Source organism: Hypanus sabinus, chromosome 31, assembly GCF_030144855.1.
Source record: "Hypanus sabinus isolate sHypSab1 chromosome 31, sHypSab1.hap1, whole genome shotgun sequence".
Taxonomy (NCBI): Eukaryota; Metazoa; Chordata; class Chondrichthyes; order Myliobatiformes; family Dasyatidae; genus Hypanus; species Hypanus sabinus.
In genome coordinates this window covers 30014470-30040744 of record NC_082736.1, presented here as the reverse complement: position 1 = coordinate 30040744, position 26275 = coordinate 30014470, and the positions used below count along the sequence as shown (strand labels likewise).

Below are 26275 nucleotides of genomic sequence, written 5' to 3'. Positions count from 1 at the left end.
GATAATAGATGCCAGGAACAGTATCAAGTATTTTACATCTCGGTGAAAGCGTAGTGGTTAGTGTAACACTATTGCAGCTCCAGCAGCCTGGGTTCACTTCCTGCTGCTGTCTGTACGCTCTCCCTGTGTTTGCATGAGTTTCCTCCCACAGTCCAAAGATGCACGGGTTCAACGTTCAAAGTAAATTTTATTATCAGAGTTCATATATGTCACCACATATAACACTGAGATTCATCTTCACTATAACAGGATCAATGAAAGATCAACCAGAGTGCAGAAGACAACAAATTGTGCAAATGCAAATATAAATAAATAATGAAAACATGAGATAAAGAGATACAGAGTCCTAGAAAGTGAGATCATTCGTTTTGGGAACATTTCAATGATGGGCAAGTGAAGTTGAGGGTAGTTAACCCCTTCTGTTCAGGAGCCTGATGGTTGAGGGGTAGTAGCTGTCCCTGACCTGGTGATGTGAGTCCTGAGGCTCTTGTACCTTCTACCTGCGAGAAAAGAGCATGGCCTGGGTGGTGGGGATCTCTGATGATGGATGCTGCTTTCCTACGACAGCGTTTCATGCAGATGTGCTCAGTGGTTGGGAGGGCTTTACCCGTGATGGACTGGGCCGAATCCATGGCTTTTTATAGGTTAGTTTGTTGATTAGTCACTTGGGTGTAACTGGGCAGCGTGTGCTGGTTGGATTGAAAGGGTTACTGTGGTTTATCTCTAAATAAAATTAAAAGTTATTTGGAAAATATCTGCCATACATCCCGATCAGAAGTCTATGGTGGTCAATTACTTCTTGTCCTTCAGTTGCTCTGTCTTGCCTCTCTTCACCTTTGCTCCACCCTACTTCATTCTATCATACAGTCATCAGATATTTTAACCTCTCTCTGGAACTCTTAAGCCTCCAGGAGGACCACAGTCTTGTCGTAGGGTTTCGAAGGTTTGCGTGCCTCCATCACCCGGAGATTATGTTGGCTGGAGTCAGGGCCTCGTGCTTTGACTCTTGGTCGAGTCACCCATACCAAACAGGTCAAAGGGCAGAGGCCAGACTGAGAGTGGTCCACCAGACCTCCGGGTTCAGGACAAGCAACCCCGGCTGCTCAAAAATACTGTTACGGAGACAGCAATGAAGAATCCTACATCTGAGTGCGACGGTATTCCTGAGTCTCCACCCGGAATCTGCATGACTGACAGCAGAGGAAACCGAAAGGAAGCTACTGGCACAATGAAGGAAGCCCTGAACCCTGGGGATGGCTAAGGACAGACAGAGATAGAGGACCTAAATCCCAGTGGAGTAACAGGGATTTAATGATGATGAAGATGGAACTCTCAAAGTTGCCCCAGGATCTCACTTTCTGCTTTCTACATCATTGACGGTGTCTTACGTGACCCTTGCCATTTCAGCTTTAAGTTTGCTGCTATCACCTTTCTTTTGTACAGACTGTGAACTCTATATGAAGAGCAGAAAATGTGGATGGTTGCTAATGCCAGTGCCTTACTAATCTAAGAAATGAATGTCTGAAATTAAGATTGCCATCAAATTTTCAAATTGCAAGGGGTCCTTTTTACTTGTCTGGTGGGTGAACAAGCCATTTAGTGAGCCCGGTATTTGCCTGGAGGTTAGTGGGTTGGCTCTGTTCGACTTCGCAGTCCTAGTATCTGGCTTAGGGCACAAGCTCGTGGCTATCAAATTATCAGTAATCAGTGGCTATCAGTTGATTATGATGCCTCGCCACTACAGAAAGGCCTGTTCACATTTCTCCCTTCTGAGGAGAATGGAAATGTGGACAGACTGCCAGGTTGAGACATTGCCTTGGGGAAGGGAAACGGAAAAAAATTTGAAAGAACACTCATTACTTGTTTCAGGAAGTGGAAGAAGCTCCGCTACAACTTACGAAACCTCAGCGTCCTATTAGTCGCTCTCTTGGTTCCCTTGCAAATCCATCATAGTTCCCATGGAGAAATAACTTGGAATTTGACCTAATATTCAAACTGTTAAAAAAAATGTATCTTGGCCTAGTTTCTGATGAATTTTGTAGACAAATCTATTGAGGTAACATGGGGCTGCAGTTCCTTGAAACAGCACCAGAATTCTTACAATTCCTTGCACAAGGCTGTAAACATACACATCACTCTTCCATGAAAGCAAAGTTTTGTCTTTAACATAAGTTTATAAGTAATCAGTACAGCTCCAGCACTGTTATTTATTAATACCTTTTTCCTAGTAACTTGGTGATATGCATTGACAATTCAGTATAAAAGTAAGGTTACTGTTATGATTTTATAATACAGCCATTCATAAGCTTCAATTGCATGATTGTTTTAGTATTTGTTCGAATGGGGCTGCGGTGTTAATAGTTTTGAATTGACAGTGGCATTGATTCAAATATTCAAATATATATTAGGTAAGTTCTGTGTCTAATAAAGGGGCCACTGAGTGTATGTTTTGATCTTTTGTTGCTGTAGCCCAACTACTTAAACATTCGATGTGTTGTGCGTTCAGAGATACTCTGCTGCACACCGATGTTGTAATGGGTGGTTATTTGAGTTACTGACACCTTCCTGGTCAGTTTGAACCAGCCTGGCCATTCTTCTCTGACCTCTCTCATAAATGAGGCCTTTTCACCCGCAGAATTGCCTCTCACCGGATGTTTTTTGCTTCTCGTACCATCCTCTGTAAACTCTGGAGACTGCTGTGTGTGAAAAGCCCAGGAGATCAGCAGCTTCTGAGATTCTCAAACCAACCAAACCAACGAACAATCATTCCACAGTCAAAGTCACATTTCTTCCCCATTCTGATGTTTGGTCTGAACAACAACCGAACCTCTTGACTGTGTCAGCATGCTTTTATGCACTGAGTCGCTGCCACATGATTGGCTGACTAGATATCTGCATCAACGAACAGGTGTACAGGTATACCTAATAGAGTGGCCACTGAGTGTGCATTGTTAAGATTCTTGGCTGCCTCAACTTAGGCAAATGTGTAACCTGCTTATATCTTAAATCTGGAAACTACATTGCCTTAAGTAAATTAGTTAGATTTTATACAGTCATTTCATAAAGGATTTCACCTTCAAGATTCAAAGTGTTCAGAGTCTATTTATTATCAAAATATGTACGTGATATACGAGGGGTGATGGATAAGTTCGTGGGCTAAGGTAGAAGGAGTCAATTTTAGAAAACCTAGCACATTTATTTTTCAACATAGTCCCCTCCTACATTTACACACTTAGTCCAGCAGTCGTAGCACATATGGATCTTGGACCTCCAGAAAGTGTCCACAGGTGATAAGTTTAAGGCCTAAGGTAGAAGGAGATGAGCTATTAACTTCAAACTTTCTGCATAATCACTCAAAGAGTTGAACTGCACGTGCATTAACGAGAGCTGTATATCCCATCTCCTTCTACCTTAGGCCATGAACTTATCAATCACCCCTGCTGTGGACATTTTCTGGAGGTCCAAGATCCGTATGCTCCACGACCGCTGGACTAAGTGTGTAAATGTAGGAGGGGACTGTGTTGAAAAATAAATGTGCGAGGTTTTCTAAAATGGACTCCTACCTTAGGCCACGAACTTATCAATCACCCCTGGTACAACCCTGAGGTTAGTCTTCCCATAGACAGCCACGAAACAAGGAACATCATTGGAACTGATTCAAAGAAAAATATCAAACCCCCAACACACAAAAAATAACAAATCACGCAAACGACAACAAACAAAAAAGTGAATAACACAGACCATAAAGCACAAAATCGAAAGAGTCCAGGCGTACTCAGTTCAGCTGAAGTGTTTGTTGCCTGCAGGCTGCCCCGATTCAAAACTGCTCATAATAGCAACAAAAAAAACGAGCGACCAGAAACCAGAAACACACACAGTGCCCAATCCACAAACCGTGTCGAATAAACCTTGCCCGAGACCCAAACGCTAGCACCATTCTCCGACAGCATCGAGGGAGAGAGACCATTCAGACGCAGGGACTTCCCTTCAGGAGCAGCGAGCAAGAGGGAGAGAGTGAGAGGGACCGTCACACACATGCACCTTCTTCCAGAAGCAGTGAGTGAGAGGCTGGCCTCGGTGATTTCAATCTTAGATCGGCGACAAGTGGAGACAATCACGGGCTTGCTCCCTGTCTCTGGGCTTCTTGGCCTCGAGGCCCCGCTTGGCTCTCGAAGCCTCACAGCACACTCTTAGACACAGCAGAATGCCAGGTCGCTCAATTCCCAAAAAAAAGGGATTTTAAAACAATGCACCAAATTCACAATTATAGGGATTGTAATTTTTAATATACAGGTAGAATAGAGACCACAGCAATTCATTTTTTAGATTTCAGGAGACTGGCATTAGTGGGCAAGTCCTGTGCAGTTGATCGACTCCATGATCTCAGCTGTAGAATTACAGACCCACGAAGATCTCTCAGAGCATCCTTGGAGAATTTGAGCGAAATAACATCACAGTTAAAAATAGGTAAATGAGACTACGAGGCAGCATCTTGCGTAACAAGTTCCTGATTCCTGCTAATATTCAGCTGATCACAATTAGTGTGCCGGCATGGATTCTCCAATTGCTTTCAGGTTGTACAAGGTGTAGTTAGTTCGTGCCCTCCCCTCCTCCTCCACTTTTGAGTCCAGTCTGGTGCTCCTACTTGGGAGAGCATGCATTGGAAGGTTCAGCACAGGAAACATCGAGCTTATGTGGCTCAGTGCCAAATAGTTAAAACTTTTCAGTCCCCAAAAGAATTATCCTTTGGTGCAGTTCCAAAGAAAAAGATACAGGCAAAAGTCATTAGATTCAGAAGCTAAAGAATTTCTACAAAACAAGATAAAATTTGTTCTGATTTATACCAATAAATGATGGCTATCTTTGTCTCATTTCAATATGCAGTTTCTGGCATGATCCCTTACAAACTATGATTTTGAGTTGTTATAGACTGGTTAAAGCTCCTCCCGTCCTGGCATCACTCATCACCTTCGAGTCTGTACTCCTTCCCCTCCCTCCACCCTCCTGATGAAGGGTCTCGGCCCTAAACTTCGAATGTTTACTCATTACCATAGATGCTGCCTGACCTGCTGAGTCCCTCCAGCAATTCTGTGTGTCCTACAAAGATCTCACTCATACATCGTTATTATCCTGCTACTGGCTCTTAGCTTCCTTTCATTCCTTAACATACTGAAGAATGTAGATCGATACTGCTTCAAGCTTTTACCTCAGCCAGTATACTGCCAGCAGAGCTGATCGTTGCCAAAAAAATGTTGTTTGGGAACAGTCTGAAAGAATTTAGAAGCTTCAGCAACACACATAAAATGCTGGAGAAGCTTAGTAGGTCAGGCATCAGCTGATGTTTCAGGCTGAGTCACTTCTTCAGGACTGGAAAAGAAGGGGTAAAGACCACAGGAAAAAAAGGTGGGGGCAGGGGAAGGAGGATATCTGGAAGGTGAAGGGTGAAGCCAGGTGGGTGGGAAAGGTCAAGAGCTGGAGAGGAAGGAATCTGATAGGAGAGAAGAATGGACAGTGGGAGAAAGGGAAGGAGGAGGGGACTTGGTTATAGGCAGGTGAGAAGAGCTGAGGCCAGAGTGGGGGATAGAAGAAGGGAGGGTGAAGGAATTTTTTTTAACCAGGTGAAATCGATAATTCATACCGTCAGGTTGGAGGCTACCCAGACAGAATGCAAGGTGTTGCCCCACCTGAGGGCGGCTTCATCGTGGCACAAGAGGAGGTATTGGATAGACATGTCAGAATGGGAAGCAAAATTAAAGTGATTGGCCATCAGGCAGTTCCAGTTTTGGAGGATGGAGCGGAGGTGCTCAACGAAGCAGTCGCCGGGTCTCACCAGTGTAGGGGAGGCCAAATTAAGAGCGCCGGACACAACAGACGGCCCCAGCAGGTTTGCATGTGAAGCGCTGCCTCACCTGGAAGGAATGTCTGGGGGCTCTGAACAGAGGTGAGCGAGGAGGTGTATGGGCAGGTGCAGAAACTTCAGTTACTACACAGCCATTACCTCAAGTGCTTCAGCTGCTTATTAACAATTCCCTCTGACATTATTGAGTTTTAAAACACTTTTAAGTTGCTCGCATTCAATGAAAAATCAGGAAAATAGCCTGCAGTAACAAATCGGTGTTAAATTTCAATGTAAATTCCTTCTAATGCTTTGAATTTCAAAGCAGAATACCAGCGAGACTCCCTGTAGGTACTTCACACACATGTGCTGACTATAGCAGCCGCTCTACACGGTCTCTTAATTATTAGTGATGATCCAATTCTGGCCACCTCTCTACAGGTAGACTGTGGAGGCTTTGGAGAGGGTGCAGGGTTAGAGGGAATCGCTATTAAGAGGAGTAGACATATCGTTTTCTCCGGAAAGCAATACGAAGCACCAGCATTTAAACTTGCAATGTAAATACACCTTATCACTTATTAATTTATTTGTAGGAATATTACTTTAGGTGTTGCGTGTCAGTCATATGCACTATGTGTCACACCTTGGGCTGGAGGAATGTTGTTGCGTTTGGTGGTGTGTATGTTTGTACATGAAGCCCGGTAGTGTAGTGGTTAGCACAACACTTTACAGTACAGGGCGACCCAGCCTCTGTTTCCGCCGCTGCCCGCAAGGACTTTGTACGTTCCCTCCGTGACCGCATGGGCTTCCTCTCGCAGTCCTAAAGACGTACGCCAGTAGGTCATTGTCAATTGTCCTGTGATTAGGTCAAGATTGAATCGGGGGTTCACTGTGTAGTCCGGCTCGGAGGGCTGGATGGGCCTATATAGTTGAAATGACAATAACACGAGGAAATCTGCAGATGCTGGAATTTCAAAGAACACACTCAAAATGCTGGTGGAACACAGCAGGCCAGGCAGCATCTACAGGGAGAAGCGCTGTTGACGTTTCAGGCTGAGACCCTTCGTCAGGACTAACTGAAAGGAGAGATTTGAAGGTAGGAGGGGAGGGGGAAATGCGAAATGATAGGAGAAGACCAGAGGGGGTGGGGTGAAGCTGAGAGCCGGAAAGGTGATTGGGGAAAGTGATACTGAGCTGGAGAAGGGAAAGGATCATGGGACGGGAGGCCTCGGGAGAAAGAAAGGGGGAGGAGCACCAGAGGGAGATGGAGAACAGGCAGGGTTGATGGGCAGAGAGAGAGAAAAAAAACAAACAACTAAATATGTCAGGGATGGGGTAAGAAGGGGAGGAGGGGCATTAACGGAAGTTAGAGAAGTCCTAACAAAGGGTCTCGGCCCGAAACGTCAACAGCGCTTCTCCCTATAGATGCTGTCTGGCCTGCTGTGTTCCACCAGCATTTTGTGTGTGTTGCTTGAAACAACAATAAACTTGACCTGAAGTTTAATAAAGTTGACCTGAAGGGTATGATTTGTGGTGGGAGAGGGCAAATTCAAAGGAGGTGTGCAGGGCAAGTTTGTTTGCAAAAACACAGTGATTGGTGTGTCACCAGTAACACTCACAAATTCCTACAGCTGTACCATGGAGAGTATTCTAGCTGGCTGCATCACCGTCTGGTATGGAGAGGGGGCAACTGCACAGGATTGAAAGTATCTTCAGAGAATTGTAAATTTAGTCCGCTACCCTCATGGGCCTCCACAGTATCCAAGACACCTTGAAGGAGCGATGCCTGAGGAAGGCGGCGTCCATCATTAGGGACCCCTGCCACCCAGGACATGTCCTCTGTCATCAGGGAGGAGGTTCAGGAGCCTGAAGGCACACACTCAACGATTCAGAAATGGCTTCTTCCCCTCTGCCGTCCAATTTCTAAATGGGCATCGAACCCATGAACACTACCTCACTACTTTTTTCATTTGTCTTTGCACTACTTATTTAATTTAACTTCTATGTATATACCGAAATTCAGTTTTTTCGCTATAACATATTGCATTTGTATTGCTGCTGCAAAAATAACAAATTTTATGACATATGCCGGTGATATTAAACCTGGTTCTGATGTGTGCCTGGACTGTTCTGGCAGGGGTGGTGGTGACATCATATACAATAGAGGCATTTAAGAGGTTCTTTAATAGGCATGGGAACGTGCAAAGAATGGAAGGATATGGACTCTGTGAAGGCAAAAAGTTTTAGTTTAGTTAGATGTTTAAATGCCTTGGCACAATGTCAGGGGCCGACGTTCTTGTATTATCCAATGCTGAAATGTTCTATTTTCTATGTACTTCTACCAATTAAATTAGTTTCAGGCCGTTACTTTACAACATGTAAAAAGTGCAGAGAATTGAATCCAGATGGATTGAAAAGGCAGGTGAGGGTCGGGCCGGTTCTGCTCACTGCTTTGCGACATTTACTTGGCTCTGTGCTGAGACTGTGGCCTGCTCTAGGCTTCACGTCTATGGGCTCACTTCTGTTCTGAATGCGGTTTGCTTACTTTTATTGCTTGCACCATACGGTATATTTTTCTCTCTACACATGAGGTGCTTGACAGCCTTTTGTATGGGTGCTTTCGGATTTCTTTGTTTTGTAGTCTAAATTGATGAATCTCAAGATTGTAAAATGTACACATACTTTGATAATAATTGTACTTTAAACTTTAAAGGACCGGTGATCTGTTTTACTGTCCACTTGCACAAACACACAGATCTACCGTGTCAAGTTAGAACTTTTTATTTCTTGCCTTCATCCCTGTGAAGTGTTTTTCACCAAGCTTGCTTTAGAATGATCATAATCGAAATAACATTCCATTGAAAAACCAGTGTAAATGCACAACAGCCCAGGCTGCATGTGTGGAGGGAGAAACAGAAATACTTCAGAACGGTAGGATCCTGAACACTGACTTTTGTGTTTCCCTTAGATTTCCAGCATCTGCTGTATTTTACTTTTCCCACCTAAAAAGACAAGAAAATATTCTTGAACTATTTTTGCCAAGAATTAATAGGAAGACCTATTCCTAAGAAAGGGTGTGCGGACAATGGAGAGGGTTTAAAGAAAGTTCACAAAAACTAATTCCGGGAATGAAAAGATTACCATATGAGGAGCATTTGGCGGATCTAGGTCTGTACTCAGAAGAATGCGGGAGGGGATGTGGGGGTCTGTACTTGGAAGAATAGGGGGCAGGGGAGATCATTGAAACCTATCGAATAATTGAAAGGCCTGAATAGAGTGGATGTGGAGAGGATGTTTCCTCTGGCAGAGGGAGTCTAAGACCAGAGGGCACAGGCTAAGAATAGAGGGACATCCATTTAGAATGGAGACAAGGAGGAATTTCTTTAGCTAGGATGTGGTGAATCTGTGGAATTCAATGCCACGGGCAGCTGAGGCGGCCAAAATTTTATGTATATTTAAGGAAGTGGTTAATAAGATTCTTGATTCGTCAGGGAATGAAGGGATATGGGGAGAAAACAGCAGACAGGGGCTGAGAGGAAAATGGCAAGTCTCGATGTGCCAAATGACCCAATTCTGCTCCTATATCTTAGTGTCTTAATGTTGGCCTGAGAGATTTTTGCTAACAAAGCCCCATTTGGTTTCCTAATTTAAAATCGCAACAGTTCATTCATTGTTTCCCCATAATTGTAGAACAGAGGTTGTACGGTGCCAGGTTCTCTCACTGGGTGCAGAGGAGCAGGACAAGGAGAGAAGGTGAGGGGGCAGGGTCAGTGACTGTCAGTTGCCCTTCCTTTTGAAACTTGGATCATTAAACCTTGGCATAATTGCCAGCCCCTCTGTGGGCATTTCTGCCCCCTTTAATGACCCTCTGCCTCTGCAACGGAACTTGTAGTTCCGCTGCAGAACTGCCACTGCTTTTACTCTCTGGATACAGCCACCTCCCTCAGTGGAGGGTGATTTGTTAGGAGGCTCACTTTCCCGGCTAATGACTACCCGGCCCAGCACTCTGCAATGTCCACAGCTCTTCCTTGCTGAGAAATGACCTCACAGATCAGTCACTGAGCACCATCTCTGTGCGTTTCAACTTCAGCACGAATCAGTGCATTCAGGAGGAGAAAATGAAAATAATAACAAAATGGATGTTGATGACTGCTTGCATCTGATCTTATAAAGGCTACAGGTTCATTAATTATGTTGTCAAGGAAACAAGACCGCAGTGACTTCTTTATTTCCCTTTATAATTTGTGTATTATTTATTTATACTGGCAGGATGCTTGCATTGGGAATACACATAAAAAGAATATCTTCCATACAAAATATTCTCTTTGTAATCATTTACCCCCATCACTTCATGCAATTTTTTTTTTTGTTCCATTCTGTCAAGCACTGACATAATATCTGGGTTGACGCTAATCCATAGCAGGATTTTGTTTGGCTGAGATGATAACAAGTAGTAGTGATTCTGTTCAATGGCTTCAACACTGTCATAACATACTTTCTTTGTGTCATTCCATTGGAGCAACAGTGTGAACGAGAAACCAGTCTGTCGCCGTGACACAGTCTGACGTATCATTCTGACTCCAAAGAAGGCATCATAAAACAATGTCATTCTAGTACAAAAACAACGTTTGCAGGTCCATCTTTAGCAGAAACACACACACATACAGCGGTGTGGTTGTGTCTTTACTGATATTCTACATGTGTTTCCAAATATGAGGACTGGGCCTCGATTCGTCTAGCGAGGCCTCAGAAAGGTGATATCTTCACCCCTGTCACCCAGGACATGCCCGCTTCTCATTGCTACCATCAGGAAGGAGGTACAGGAGCCTGAAGACACACACTCAACGATTCAGGAACTGCTTCTTCCCCTCTGCCGTCAAATTTATGAATGGACATTGAACCCATGAACACTATCTCAGTACTTTTTTTGGCACCAATTATTTAATTTAACTATTCAATATATACTTACTGTAATTCACAGCATTTATTATCATGTATTGCACTGTACTGCTGTCATAAAAAACAGCAAATTTCATGACACATGCTGATGACCTTAAACCTGATTCTGAGATTGGAGGCAACAGTGACGGTCGTAAAACTTCACACAGGTGGGAATGAAGCCCTTCGGCTGTCACCTGGACTGAATTCTATCCACGCATTATCAGTCCCTCTACGGTGTACAATTTTTAGGTAATTTGTTTAGCTCCCTTTCGGAGGACTCTGCTCAAGCTATGTGCACTTAGTAGAACGCCGTGGATTCTAACCACCTTTACTCCTCAACTTTCTCACACTTAATGTGAAAAAGAAAATAAATCAGGTGACTAATTTGGAGGAAGCGCCACCACACAGTAGCACTGCTGGAAGCTACTCAGCTGACAGATAGAAATGTGTCGACTTTGCCGCAGCAATACAATGCAGTATATAATAACAGAAAAAAACCTGAATCACAGTAAGTATATATAGTATTAAATAGTTAAATTAAAGAAGTACTGCCAAAAAAAAGTAGTGAGGTAGTGTTTATGTGTTCAATGTCCGTTCAGAATCTGATGGCAGAGGGGGAGAAGCTGCTCCTGAATTGCTGAGTGTGTGCCATGTTTTTTGATCTGTATCATTTTTCCATACAACACATCAGACTATAGTTCAAAACATAAACCCAAAACAGTATGGGAGGCACTGGGAGGGTCAGGCAGCATCTGTGGAGAGAGAAATAGAGTCAACACTTCAGGTCGATAACCTCCCCCATTTGCATTTTTCTTTGTTTTTTTTAATTGTGGTCCTGTGCTTGTTCAAAGTAAATTTTATCATCAGAGTACAGACATGTCACCACATACAACCCTGAGATGCATTTTCCTGTGGCATACTCAGCAAATCTATAGAATAGTAACTATAACAGGCTCAATGAAAGATCAACCAGGGTGCAGAAGACAACAAACTGTGCAAACGCACATATAAATAAATAGCAATAAATAACGAGAACATGAGATGAAGTGTCCTTAAGAGGGAGATCATTGGCTGTGGGAACATCTCAATGGATGGGCAAGTCAGTGTAGATATCCCCTTTTATTCAAGGGTCTGATGGTTGAACCTGGTGGCACGAGTCCTGAGGCTTTTGAAATTCCACCTGATAGCAGCAGTGAGAAGAGAGCTTGGCCTGGGTGGGGAGGATCTCTGATGATGGATGTGAAAGGTGCCATGTGAACATCAGGTTTTCTTCTAATTTGACTGTATTAAATACCAATTGTGTTGGCGCTTGGCCAAGTGGTTAAGGCGTTGGTCTAGTGATCTGAAGGTCGCTAGTTCGAGCCTTGAGCAAGGCACTTAACCACACATTCCTCTGCAATGATACTGGTGACAAGCTATATGGTCCTAATGCCCTTCCCTTGGACAACATCGGTGGCATGGAGAGGGGAGACTTGCAGCATGGGCAACTGCTGGTCTTACACAAAAAAAACCTTGCCCAGGCTTGCGCCCTGGAATCTTTCCAAGGCACAAATCCATGGACTATCAAGACTAACGGAGGCCTACAAATACAAATTACTCTTTGTTTCAAATGCAACATGTCTTTGTGAAATATAAATTTATCTTTGTACCTGGGCGGGAATTCCCTTGTGGCTTCTCCTATCCTACCAAGAGTTTGATGGAAATTTAACATATGCATGAGCTTTCTTCTTTTTATTTCTTGTGTGTTATTGTGATGCAGCCAGAGAATGCCTGAAGAAATTTCACTGTTGCTCTTTAACATGAAGAAAGGAAGGAATAAGCAAAAGCCATTTTGTTCAGCCTGCCAAAGTAAAGGCCAGATAAACGATCTCATCCAAATTCCTGAGGGAAGAAGGTTTTGCATAAATGCTTTCTAATCTTTAAAGATAGTCTCGCAAATCTTCTGAATTTTCATCCTTCCCTGCATTCTCCCTCAGTCCCAGTACTGCATGCTTTAAAATGCCTGGGAACTGATTAGGAAGGAATTCTACTTTGCAGTGAATTTGTAATTGTTGTCCAGTTTGTCCAGTGACAAATTAACAGGACAGATCAGCACGTGCTATTGATGAATTCTGATCCAGTAAAAAATAATGCAAAATCTATCTTTCTGCTAAGCAGATTCAGCATCCAAAGGCACTTTGAATGAGCAAGGAGATGCCTCAGATATGCAAGCTCTACCAACAAAGTCTTCTGTCTCCATAGCAACTCTGATCACTTCAGCATTAATAATATTTTTACATTATTAATTTTTGCATATACATCTCCCATATCTTGTATATTTTTTTTTAGCAAAGTTCACATCCCAGTTTTTAAACTGGTGAGACTGTGTTCTCTGAATACCTTCCACTGATGCAGACTGAAGGATCATACCTTGAGGAGATGGACAAGTAATCACATTTCAATCTTTAAAATAAGGTGGTTCTTCAGATAAATTGGATCTCTTAAAAGGGGAAAAGAGTGCTCTGTTAAAACTAATCACCATTTGTGTTTTTAATGAAAACAGTTGTAAACACAGAGGGAGAAAAACAAGGCAAATGGTCCCGATTTAAACATTTAATCAGGAAAATAATGAGAATTGATTTTGCTCTTTATTGGCGGACAATTAGCAGTTACAGGTTTTAGATTCAGGAGGTTACGTGTTCAGGTCAAGGGTCGATGCTGCCTGGGCTGACTCTAGCATTGAGGTCCAAGATGCTTTTACACAGGTGGTATATCGAGCAGTACAGTGGGTGAGCTTGAGGAATGATATCATGTCAACAGCGAGGAAGAGAGCAGAAAATTTCACTCAAAATGTAAAGTGTACAGGCAAGTTCATCTCCAGCATGACAGCTATTTCAGATGCATCTCAGACAGCGCTTTCAGCATTTCTGAATATTTAAAATACATGATATATTGAAAATATTAATTTGCATTTCCTTTGAGCACTACTTTGATAGTAAACACAAGAGATTATTCAGAACAACACACCCAAAATGCAGGCCAGGCAGAATCTATAGGAAGAAGTACAGTCGACGTTTCGGGCCGAAACCCTTTATCAGGATTATTCGGAAGCTGGAGATCCAGGGTAACCCATACAAAATGCTGGAGGAACTCAGCAGGTCGGGCAGCATCTATAGGAAGAAGTACAGTCGACGTTTCGGGCCAAAACCCTTCGTCAGGATTATTCAGAAGCTGGAAATCCAGGGTAACGTAAACAAAATGCTGGAGGAACTCAGCAGGTCAGGCAGCATCTACGGAGAGGAATAGACAGACGACGTTTTGGGCTGAGACCCTTCATCAGGACCTGCTTATTCTCAGGAACAAGGCTTGGAGATACTTCTTAAATCTGATTTTTGGAATAAGCGTATGGCCTACACCGACCTCCCACCTCCACTTGCCCTAGAGCAGTGGATATGCCTTCTTGAAATACTGCTGTCCAGCTGAAAGCACTCTCGCAACACAATTGAGTGCGGAGTTCCAGCGCTTAGACACAACAATAAAGAAAAAATAGCAAAAAAAATTCCTTGGAAGTATCGGACATGGCTTGATAGCCTGTAGTCAAGTTCCAACAATTTGATGTTCTCAGTCATCTTGGCAGCCCAGGTTTGGGAGGCAGTGTTTGTGTAGTCAAGTACCTACAGCGCCTTTGACAGAAGGCACAAACTGTATCTTTGATGGGATCACAGCTGAAGAAATAAGTGCCTAGGGCAGTGAGTGGAGTGGCAGATAAACGGCCTGCTTCATTCTGAATGGTGTTGAGCTTCTCGGGTTGTTCCGGCTGCATGAAAGGCAAATGCAGAGTATTCAGTCACATTCCTAACTTGGAATGTGAGACGATATAATTTGAATCAGGTTTGATGTCGTGGCATTTGTCGTCTTTGCTGGGGGGAAAAATACGTGAATTAAAGTTAAATTAAACAAGCAGTGCAAAAATAGAAATAAAAATGTAGTTGGGGTAGTGTTAAGACCAAAAGATGTAGGAGCAGAAGTAGGCCATTTGGCCCATCAAGTCTGCTCCGCCATTCAATCGCGGGCTGATCCGATTCTTCCAGTCATCCCCACTCCCCTGCCTTCTCCCCAGACCCTTTGATGCCCTGGCTGATCAAGAACCTATCTATCTCGGCCTTAAATGCACCCAATGACTTGGCCTCCACAGCTGCTTGTGGCAACAAATCCCACAGATTTACCACCTCTGACTAAAGTAATTTCTCCGCATTTCTGTTCTAAGTAGGCGTCCTTCAATCCTGAAGACTCAGGATTGTCCTAGACTCCCCTACCATAGGAAGTAACTTTGGCATATCTAATCTGTTCAGGCCTTTTAACATTCGGAATGTTTCTATGAGACCCCTCCTCATTCTCCTGAACTCCAGGGAATACAGCCCAAGAGCTGCCAGACATTCCTCATACAGTAACCCTTTCATTCGATACAGTTACAGCTATACAGGACCCTGGTCAGACCCCACTTGGAGTACTGTGCTCAGTTCTGGTCACCTAACTACAGGAAGGATGTGGAAACTATAGAAAGGCTGCAGAGGAGATTTACAAGGATGTTGCTGAATTGAATGTTGCCTTATGAGAATAGGTTGAGTGAACTCGGCCTTTTCTCCTTGGAGCGACAGAGGATGAGAGGTGACCTGATAGAGGTGTATAAGATGAGGATTGATCGTGTGGATAGTCAGAGGCTTTTTCCCAGGGCTGAAATGACTAGCACGAGAGGACACAGATTTAAGGTGCTGGGGAGAAGGTACAGAGGAGATGTCGGGGTAAGTTTTTTTTACACGGAGAGTGGTGAGTGCATGGAACGGGCTGCCGGTGATGGTGGAGGAGGCGGATACGATAGGGTCTTCTAAGAGGCTCCTGGATAGGTACATGGAACTTAGAAAAATAAAGGGCTATGGGTAACCTGATGTAATTTCAAAAGTAGGTACATGTTTGGCACAGCATTGTGGGCCAAAGGGCCTGTATTGTGCTGTGAGTTTTCTGTGTTTCAATGCTCGTGGATTCAATGTCCATTCAGACATATCTGCACCTGGTGTGTCGAGCTGCAGTTCCTGAGGGACCGAGTTAGGAAACTGGAGATGCAGCTCAATGACCTTTGTCTGGTCAGGGAGAGCGAGGAGATGATAGAAAGGAGTTAAAGGCAGGTGGTCACACTGGGGCCACGGGAGACAGATTAAGTGGGTCACAGTCAGGAGGGGGAAGGGGAAGAGTCAGGTACTAGAGAGTACCCCTGTGGCTGTCCCCCTGAACAGTAAGTACTGTTTGAGTACTGTTGGGGGGGGGGGGGGAACAGCCTACCTGGGGGAAGCAACAGTGGCCGTGCTTTGGCACAGAGTCCGGCCCTGTGGCTCAGAAGGGAAGGAAAGGAAGAAGGCAGTAGTGATAGGGGACCCCCTAACTATAGTGATTCCTATAACTATAACTATATATAGTTAATATAACTATAAGTTATATTCCTATAACTATAGTGATAGTTAGGGGGTCAGACAGGCGATTCTATGGACGCAGGAAAGAAACTCGGATACTCGGATGGTAGTTTGCCTCCCAGGTGCCAGGGTCTGGGATGTTTCAGGTCGTGTCCACGATATCCTGCAGTGGGAGAGAGAACAGCCAGAGATTGTGGTACATATTGGGACCAACAACACAGGTAGGAAAAGGGAATAGGTCCTGAAAACAGATTACAGGGAGTTAGGAAGGAAGTTGAGAAGCAGGACCTCAAAGATAGTAATCTCAGAATTACTGCCTGTTCCATGTAACAGTTGAGTATAGGAATAGAATGAGATGGAGGATAAATGTGTGGTTGAGGGATTGGAGCAGGGGGCAGGGATTCAGATTTCTGGATCATTGGGACCTCTTTTGGGGCAGGTGTGACCTGTACAAAAAGGACGTGTTGCACTTGAATCCCAGGGGGACCAATATCCTGGCGGGGAGAGTTTAAACTAGAATTGCTGGGGGGTGGGAACTGAACTGAAGAGACTGGGGAAGAGGCTCAGAAATAGAAAAAGCTTGGAGACAGTGTGTGAGGGAGGATAGGCAGGTGATAGAGAAGGGACGTGCTCAGACCGACGGTTTGAGATGTGTCTATTTTAACGCAAGGTGTGTTGTGAACAAAGTGGATGAGCTTACAGCATGGATCGGTACTTGGAGATATGATGTTACGGCCATTACAGAGACTTGGATGGCTCAGGAACAGGAATAGTTACTTAAAGTGTCGGGTTTTAGATGTTTCAGAAAGGACAGGGAGGGAGGGAGGCAAAAGAGGTGGGGGTGTGGCACTGTTGATCAGAGATAGTGTTACGGCTGCAGAAGAGGTGGACGCCATGGAGGGATTGTCTACAGAGTCTGTGGGTGGAGATTAGGAATAGGAAGGGGTCAATAACTCTACTGGGTGTTTTATATAGGCCGCCCAATAGAAACAGGGATATCGAAGAGTAGATAGGGAAACAGATCCTGGAAAGGTGTAATAATGACAGAGTTGTCAAAGTGGGAGATTTTAATTTCCCAAATATTGATTGGCATGTCCCTAGAGTGAGTGGTTTAGATGGGCTGAAGTTTGTTAGGTGTGTTCAGGAAGGTTTCCTGATGCAATATGTAGATAAGCCTACAATAGGAGAGGCTGTACTTGATCTGGTATTGGGAAATGAACCTGGTCAGATCTCTTAGTGGGAGAGGATTTTGGAAATAGTGATCACAATTCTATCTCCTTTACAATAGCACTGGAGAGAGATAGGAACAGACAAGTTAGAAAAGTGTTTAATTGAAGTAAGGGGAATTATGAGGCTATCAGGCAGGAACTTGGAAGCTTAATTTGGGTATAGACGTTCTCAGGGTAAGATATGTAAGAAATGTGGCAAATGTTCAGGGATGTTTGTGCAGAGTTCTGCATAGGTACATTCTAATGAGACAGGGATGTTATGGTAGGGTACAGGAACCATGGTGTACAAAGGCTGCAGTAAATCTAGTCAAGAAGAAAAGCTTACAAAAGGTTCAGAGAGCTCGGTAATGTTAGAGATCCTATAAGGCTAATAGGAAGCAGCTTAAGAAGGAAATCAGGAGAGCCAGAAGGGGTCATTAGAAGGCATTGGTGGGCAGGATTAAGGAAAACCCCAAGACATTCTACAAGTATGTGAAGAGCAAGAGGATAAGACGTGAAAGAATAGGACCTATCAAGTGTGACAGTGGAAAAGTGTGTATGGAACCAGAGGAAATAGCAGAGGTACTTAATGAATACTTTGCTTCAGTATTCACTATGGAAAAGGATCTTGGTGATTGTAGTGATGACTTGCAGTGGACTGAAAAGCTTGAGCATGTAGATATTAAGAAAGGGGATGTGCTGGAGCTTTTGGAAAGCATCAAGTTGGATAAGTTGCTGGGACCGGATGAGATGTACCCCAGGCTACTGTGGGAGGCGAGGGAGGAGATTGCTGAGCCTCTGGCGATGATCTTTGCATCGTCAATGGGGATGGAAGAGGTTCCAGAGGATTGAAGGGTTACGGATGTTGTTCCTTTATTCAAGAAAGGGAGTAGAGGTAGCCCAGGAAATTATAGACCAGTCTTACTTCAGTGGTTGGTAAGTTGATGGAGAAGATGGAGAAGTGGCAGGAATTATGAATATTTGGAGAGGTATAATATGATTAGGAATAGTCAGCATGGCTTTGTCAAGTGCAGGTCGTGCCTTACGAGCCTGATTGTATTTTTTGAGGATGTGACTAAACACATTGATGAAGGAAAAACAGTCGATGTAGTGTATATGGATTTCAGCAAGGCATTTGATAAGGTACCCCATGCAAGACTTATTGAGAAAGTAAGGAGGCATGGGATCCAAGGGGACATTGCTTTGTGGATCCAGAACTGGCTTGTCCACAGAAGCCAAAGAGTGGTTGTAGACGGGTCGTATTCTGCATGGAGGTCGGTGACCAGTGGTGTGCCTCAGGGATCTGTTCTGGGACTCTTACTCTTTGTGATTTCTATAAATGACCTGGATGAGTAAGTGGAGGGATGGGTTAGTAAGTTTGCTGATGACACAAAGGTTGGGGGTGGTGTGGATAGTGTGGAGGGCTGTCAGAGGTTACAGCAGGACATTGATAGAATGCAAAACTGGGCTGAGAAGTGGCAGATGGAGTTCAACCCAGAAAAGTGTGAAGTGGTTCATCTTAGTAGGTCAAATATGATGGCAGAATATCATATTAATGGTAAGACTCTAGGCAGTGTGGAGGATCAGAGAGATCTTGGGGTCCGAGTCCACAGGATGCTCAAAGCAGCTGCGCAGGTTGACTCTGTAGTTAAGAGTCAACCTTGTGTATGGCCTTCATCAATCATGGTATTGAATTTAGGAGCCCAGAGGTAATGTTGCAGCTATATAGGACCCTGGTCAGACCCCACTTGGAGTACTGTGCTCAGTTCCAGTCGCCTCACTACAGGAAGAATGTGGAAACCATAGAAAGGGTGCAGAGGAGATTTACAAGGATGTTGCCTGGATTGGGGAGCATGCCTTATGAGAATAAGTTGAGTGAACTCGGCCTTTTCTCTTTGGAGCGACAGGGGATGAGAGGTGACCTAATAGAGGCATATAAGATGAGAGGCATTGATCGTGTGGATAGTCAGAGACTTTTTCCCGGGGCTGAAATGGTTGCTGCAAGAGGGCACAGGTTTAAGGTGCTGGGGAGTAGGTACAGAGGAGATGTCAGGGGTAAGTTTTTTTTTCACGCAGGGAGTGGTGAGTGTGTGGAATGGGCTGCCGGCGACGGTGGTGGAGGTGGATACGAGACTTTTGGATAGGTCTATGGAGCTTATAAAGATGGAGGGCTATGGATAACTCTAGCATCTGGCATAACCTTGTGGGCAAAGGGCCTGTATTGTGCTGTAGGTTTTCTATGTTTCTGTGTTTTAGAAATTGGATGGTAAAGGGGAAGAAGCTGTTCCTGAATCATTGAGTGTGTGCCTTTAGGCTCCTGTACCTCCTCCCTGATGGCAGAGGGGAAGAAGCTGTTCCTGAATCACTGAGTGTGTGTCTTCAGGCTCCTGTACCTCCTCCCTGATGGCAGAGGGGAAGAAGCTGTTCCTGAATTGTTGAGTGTGTGCCTTCAGGCTCCTGCACCTCCTTTTTGATGGGAGCAATGCGAACTTGGGTGATCGGGGTGCTTAATGATGGACACACCACCTTTTTTGAGGCATTGCTCCCTGCAGATGTCCTGGATAGTACAGAAGCTACTGTCCATGATGGAGCTGACTAAATTCATTTCAGTAGCCCCCGCCACCGCCACCCTGCCATACCAGACCGTGATACAGCCAGTTAGAAAGGCTTCCAGGTGTCAAGAGGCGAGTCATTCACTGTAGGACAGCCCGCCTCTAACCTCTATATTCTTTATGAATTTCTGATCATTGGAGACCTTGAGGCTGTTAATAGTGAGGGATTCAATGATGGTAATGCCGTTGAATGTGGCTGGCAGATAGTTGGGCTGCCGTTTACTGGAGATCCGCATGGCCTGCCAGTTCAGTGCTGCAAATGATCCTCGTTCTTTAGCCGCACACTGAGCAGGTCTCTCTGCGTACTGGATGGAGCGGCCTCATCGCACGGGCTTGAACAGTGTGCTGTCACCAATGACGTGATGAAGGGCAAGTCAAGGATAAAGTAACTGAGGGTGGTTTGCCCTTGGACACTACCCCGAGGACCTCCTGCAGTGCTGTCTTGAGTTGGGGTGATTGGGGCCCCCAGTAACTAGAAGCATTTGCATCCCTGGAGCCACTAGATGGTTCTTCTGAGTACTTATTGACTAGTTTTACCAGTTCCTTGATGCCACACTCCAGATGTGCTCTGAATTGAACCATCCTGAAGCCTGATTCAGTTTTAACATCTGCTTCACAGCAAGTATCATCAATGGAATCCTAACCCACAGGTTCCCCTTTCCAAGTAGCCTCGGAGTGTCTGCGTTCAAGATTCAAGATTCAAAAACTTTATTGTCATTCCAACCGTACATCAGCTCTGCAGGGCAGAATGAGACAGCGTGTCCCAGGAGCAGTGCAATCATAACATAACAAATGCAACACTAAATAATCAACGTAACCATAAATAGTAAAACACAACAGCCACATGTCAGTTAAAAACAAGTTATAAGTGTCCAGCGCAAGTTAAAAGTGTCCAGAGTCACGTAGAGCAGCTATTTAGCAGACGGACTGCCTGTGGGAGGAAGCTGTTTAGTAGCCTTGTGGTTTTAGTTTTGATGCTCCTGTAATGTTTACCTGATGGCAAGAGGAACAAACAGTTCATGGAGAGGGTGTGAGGGGTCTTTAATGATGTACCGTGTCTTCTGGAGGCATTGCCTCTGAAAGAGGTCTTGGACAGAAGGTAGGGAGACCCCAATAACCTTCTTTGCTCCCCTAACCACCCTCTGCAAGGCTTTTTTGTCAGCAGCACTGCAGCTGGAGTAATTGCTTCCCAGTTAAGTATGTACAACTTCCTGGACCAAAGAGGGCCTCTTGATGTGCAGGATCTATGTGACTTAAGCGATCCATGTGTCCACAAAGCAACATGTTCTAAGTTGCATGGAACCTCTTCTTCACGAAGCATGATTCTTTCACACAGAAGTCTGTGCGTTCCAAACTTCTTCCTCGGTGCCCTTCTTGAGCTGAGGAAATAGAATGTATATCTCAGGAGATCTGTTGGCCTTGAATCCCTCTGACTTAATAAATATCTCCTGTCATCGATTTCAAAATGCCTGGTCCTGATTAGACTCCCAAGATTGAATTGCAAATGCATATTTTGCATATTATAAACAGATTCCCTGCAAGTTAAAATTTAGAGTTGGGAAATCTACACTAAAAGATGCTTCATTCTTATAAAATGAAAAATAGTATTAGTGCAGCCAATAGCTGTTAACTCATCCGAGAAAAATAAGAACTTAAGACATCAGAACATACACCGGCCCATCGAGTGTGCTCCACCTTTCTGTCAGGGCTGATTTATTATCCCCCTCAACTCCATTCTCCAGCCTGCCCCCCCCATAACCTTTAACTAATCAAAAACGTATCAATCTCTACCTTAATATGCCCAATGACTTGGCCTCCACAGCTGTCTATAGCAATGAAATCCACAGATTCACCACCCTCTGGCTGAAGAAATTCATTCTCACCAACATTCTACAGTCACGTCCTTGTACTCGGATGCTGTGCACGCTGGTCCTAGACTCTCCCACTATTGGAAACATCCTCTCCACGTCCACTCTATCGATGCCTCACAGTATTCGATAGGTTTCACCGGGATCCTCCCCTCATTCTACTAAACTCTAGCGAGTACAGGCAACACACACAGAATGTTGGAGGGGCACCTATGGAAAAAAAGTACAGTTGACGTTTTGGGCTGAGACCCTTTGGCAGTCCTTCTGAATTCCGACAGCATTTTGTGTGTATCGCTTGGATTTCTAGCATCTACAGATTCTGTCTTGTTTGTGATTTGACTTCTAGCGAGTACAAGCCCAGAGCCAAACGCATCTCCTATGTTAACCCTTTCGTTCCCATGATCATTCTCATGAACCTCCCCAAAGTCAGCACATCCTTCCTTAGGTAATGGGCCCAAAACTGCTCACCAAGAGCGGACTGACCAATGCCTTATAAAGCCTCAATTAAAACACCTCGGACTTTTTAGTCAGTGAGATTTCTTTCAGCTTCTTGTGGAGCCTTGTAAACACCAAAATGTTTGGGTGGTTGTACGTTTTAAAAAAAATAGTATTTGCCATGAATAATATAATGGGAACACCAATGCCTTTGAGTGGAAAATCCTCTAAAAGGTAGTGGATTTAGCCCAATACATCACCTGCAAAGCCGTCCCTGCCATTGAGCACATCTACATGAAACGTTGTCATAGAAAAGCAGCTTCCATCATCAAAAAATCCTCACCACCCAGTCCAGGCTCTATTCTCACTGCTGCCATCAGGTAGAAGGTACAAGAGCCTCAGGACTCGCAACACTGGATTCAATAACAGTTACTACCCCTCAACCATCAGGCTCGTGGGTAAAAGGGGGTAACTACACTCATTTCTATTTCTGGTCTTCCCACAACTGATGATCTCACTTTAAGAACTCTTTATCTTGTTACTTATTGCTATTGATTTATTTTTGCATTTCAACAATTTTTTATGCTATGTTTTCTACGTTCTCGATCTTTCTGTTTTAACAGTTTAGTTACAATTCTATAGATTTGCTTTGAGTGTAGGCCTCCGTTAGTCTCGATAGACCATGGAAAGTTTCCAGGGCGCAATCCTGAGTAGGGTTTTTTTTTAAAAATCGAAGACCGGCAGTTGCCCAAGCTGCAAGTCTCCCCTCTCCACGCCACTGATGTTGTCCAAGGGCATTATGACCCATACAGCTTGGCATCGGTGTCAAGCAATGTGTGTTTAAGTGCCTTGCTCAAGGACACACACGCAAGCCTCAGCCAAGGCTCGAACCAGTGACCTTCAGATCACTAGACGAACACTTTAACCGCTTGGCCATACACCGACACATTTGCTGAGTATGCCCGCAGCTAAAAAGCATCTCAGGATTGTATGCGCTCTGATATTAAGTTTTACTTTGAACTTTGGATTATCATTACTGAATAAATTTTACTGATTAGAATTGTAATGGGAGTTTCCAAATGCTCATGAAGAATTTTTGCTCCAGTAGGTCTGTTGCAAACTGCATGCCTATTTAGTATGACAAAGATTCTTTGGCCAAAGTGGGCCTAGGTTCAATTCACTGAGTGCTAAATTTACTCATTTCAGTTGGGCCATTGTTTGGGGAACAACAGCCAGAATTCATGCTCCTGCCTGTTAACCAGCGAGTTCTGCTACTATGGGAATGGTATGAATGGAATTGGGTTTTCATTTTCAATGTAACTGGCCTCTCTTGACGTCAGACTTGTACGCTCAAAGGCATGGTCAGGCCAAGCACATGAACAGTGATCACAGGCAAAAGCAGGAAATGAAGATCCATAACCAACATTTGAATTTACTGATGAACACTTATCGATGAAGGATGTGGATACTATACAGAGAGTACAGCGGAGATTTACAAGGATGTTGTCTGGACTGGAGAGCACGCCTTATGAGAATAGGTTGAGTGAACTTGGCCTTTTCTCCTTGGAGCGACAGAGGATGAGAGGTGACCTGATGGAGGTGTATAAAATGATGAGAGGCATTGATCGTGTGGATAGTCAGAGGCTTTTCCCCAGGGCTGAAATGGCTAACACAAGGGGGCATAGTTTTAAGGTGCTTGGAAATAGGTACCAAGGGGATGTCAGGGGTAAGTTTCTCACACAGTGAGTGGTGGGTGTGTGGAATGCATTGCTAGCGACGGTGCTGGAAGCGGATACAATAGGGTCTTTTAAGAGCCTCTTAGGTAGGTACATGGAGCTTAGAAAAATAGAGGGCTATGCGGTAGGGAGATTCTAGGCAGTTACTAGTGTAGGCTACATGGTCGGCACAACATTGTGGGCCGAAGGGCCTGTAATGTGCTGCGGATTGCTATGTTAGCATCATTCACACAATAAGGCTCATTGGTCTTGATATCTAAGAAATGGCCGTCCACTGGAGAGCATCGAAAGGGAGGAGATATTTTTGTTTCACCACCTGAGAGAGTTAAATGTTAATTTGGATGCACTGAATTATGGAAAGCATTCTGTTTTCAACAGTGTTCATCTCCATAAGCAGAAAATTCAATAAATTCTATAATAGCGAGTGTCCACAGTTACATTATGAATAAATTTTAAAGGAAAAAAGTTCATTTACATTCCTGCTTGTTAGGCAGCAAAATAACCTGTGATTTGTTTTTTGACGACAGCTCAGGACAGTGACCAAATTGGAGATTTAATTCCATGCATTGATTTGCATGTGGTTAAAGCACAGGTCTTCACATCCACAGAGAATCAACCAGTGGCTGCTGTTGGCCTTTGTTGAACAAGGCTTTTGGTGTATACAGAGCAGGAAATACTCAACTCAGAACTGAAAGAATACTTCGGATGCAAACCGGGATTTTCTGTGGGAAACTGTGGTAAACCATCACAGCACACAATGGAGGGGGCAAGGGTCGAGACGGAGACAGAGCTGGGGTTAGCGCAGTGGAGGTGCTTTGGAACCTAAACCAGGAGTGAGGTTGGATCCGTCGAAGCAGCGCCTGGCCGATGTGGAGGTCGAGTATGGGCCCGAACGCTGGGCCCAGGCCGAGAGCATACTGCTGTGGCAGGGCTTGGGTCCGAGTGAAGGGGGCAACCCGGTGTTTGGACAATTTAAATACCGGGCCAGGTGGACTGAAAAGGCAGGGTGTCAAAAACCAGAGTCAAGGGTCGCTGCCAGTTCTGCTCCGCAATGCTTACTCCGCTGTCCTTGGTGCTGAGCCTGTGCCCTGCTCCGGCCGATTTGGGCTTAGTTCATCACACACCTCACAGACACTAAGACTAAGGCTATGGGCCTTCTCTGGCTGCTCCAGGTCTATGAACTCAATTTGGTTCTGAATGTTGTTGCTTTTACTGTTTACATGATTTGGTTTTCTCACTCTCTGCGTGTTGGGTGTCGGTCTTGTCTTGAAATTGGGTTCTTTCGGGTTTCTTGCTTCGTGACTGCCTGCAAGCAGACGAATCTCACGGTTGTATCATTTATACACTCTTTGATAATCAACGTACTTTGAACTTTGAAGCAAGTCTCTACTGCTCCCTTCACGTGTGCTTCAGCTGGTTATCTTTAGTTCAGTTCCAGTATATTTGGAAAAGTGACGTGATTGTCCTGTGTGTTTGTGAGAGTGAGAAAAAGAGTGAGAAAGGGGCTGTAATTGTTTTGTTGCTGTTGTTCCATTACTGTTGCTGTAAGTGATTTACTTGTTCATTTATTATTATTATTTTTTAAAAAATCTATTATTTTTTTCTCTGCTGGATTATGTATTGCATTGAACTGCTGCTGCTAAGCTAACAAATTTCACGTCACGTGCCGGTGATAATAAACCGGATTCTGATTCTGGTGGTCTTCTGCGAAACATGGTGGGCAAACTATGTTGGCGACGGCTGCGGGCTGCCCCCAGCACATCCTTGGGTGCGCTGGTCATTTATGCCAACGATGCATTTCACCATATGGTTCAATGTACACGTGAAAACTAAATGAACATGAATCTGAAAAATAATGCAGTACTTTTGTTTTAATAAGTCGTGTGTGAAATATAATTAATATTTCATTGTGCCTGGAAATAATAAGACGTGGGAGCAGAATTAGGCTATTCGGCTCGTTGAGTCTGCTCAGCCATTCAATCGTGGTTGATTTATTATCCCTCTCTTGCCTTCTCCCCGTAACCTCTGATGCCCTGATTAACCGTGAACCTATCAAACTCTGCCTTAAATGTACCCAATGACTTGGCCTCCACAGACGTCTGTTGCATCAAGTCCCACAGATTCAACACTCCCTGGCTGAAGAAAATTTTCCTCACCTCTGTTCTAAATGGATGTCCCTCAATTCTGAGGCTGTG

The 26275-nt window shown here is 44.3% G+C and overlaps 2 protein-coding genes across 4 annotated transcripts in view; one reads left to right on the top strand and one right to left on the bottom strand.

Annotated features, from left to right (window-relative positions):
- Nucleotides 1-26275, top strand: part of LOC132383707 (ADP-ribose glycohydrolase MACROD1-like) — a 1398038-nt gene that overhangs the window by 254973 nt on the left and 1116790 nt on the right. The gene's annotated exons all lie outside the window — the stretch shown is intronic.
- LOC132384018 (leucine-rich repeat transmembrane protein FLRT1-like) overlaps nucleotides 1-26275 on the bottom strand; it is a 227851-nt gene that overhangs the window by 195065 nt on the left and 6511 nt on the right. For 2 of the 3 annotated variants that reach the window (XR_009508831.1, XR_009508830.1), the window contains exons 2-3: nucleotides 21925-22119; nucleotides 16067-21420 (exon numbers count right to left, since the gene is read on the bottom strand). The exons of the other annotated variant lie outside the window; for it this stretch is intronic. The gene's annotated coding sequence lies outside the window, so the exon portion shown is untranslated. Of the gene's footprint in view, nucleotides 1-16066; nucleotides 21421-21924; nucleotides 22120-26275 lie in introns of those variants that run through there. 3 annotated transcript variants of the gene reach the window in all.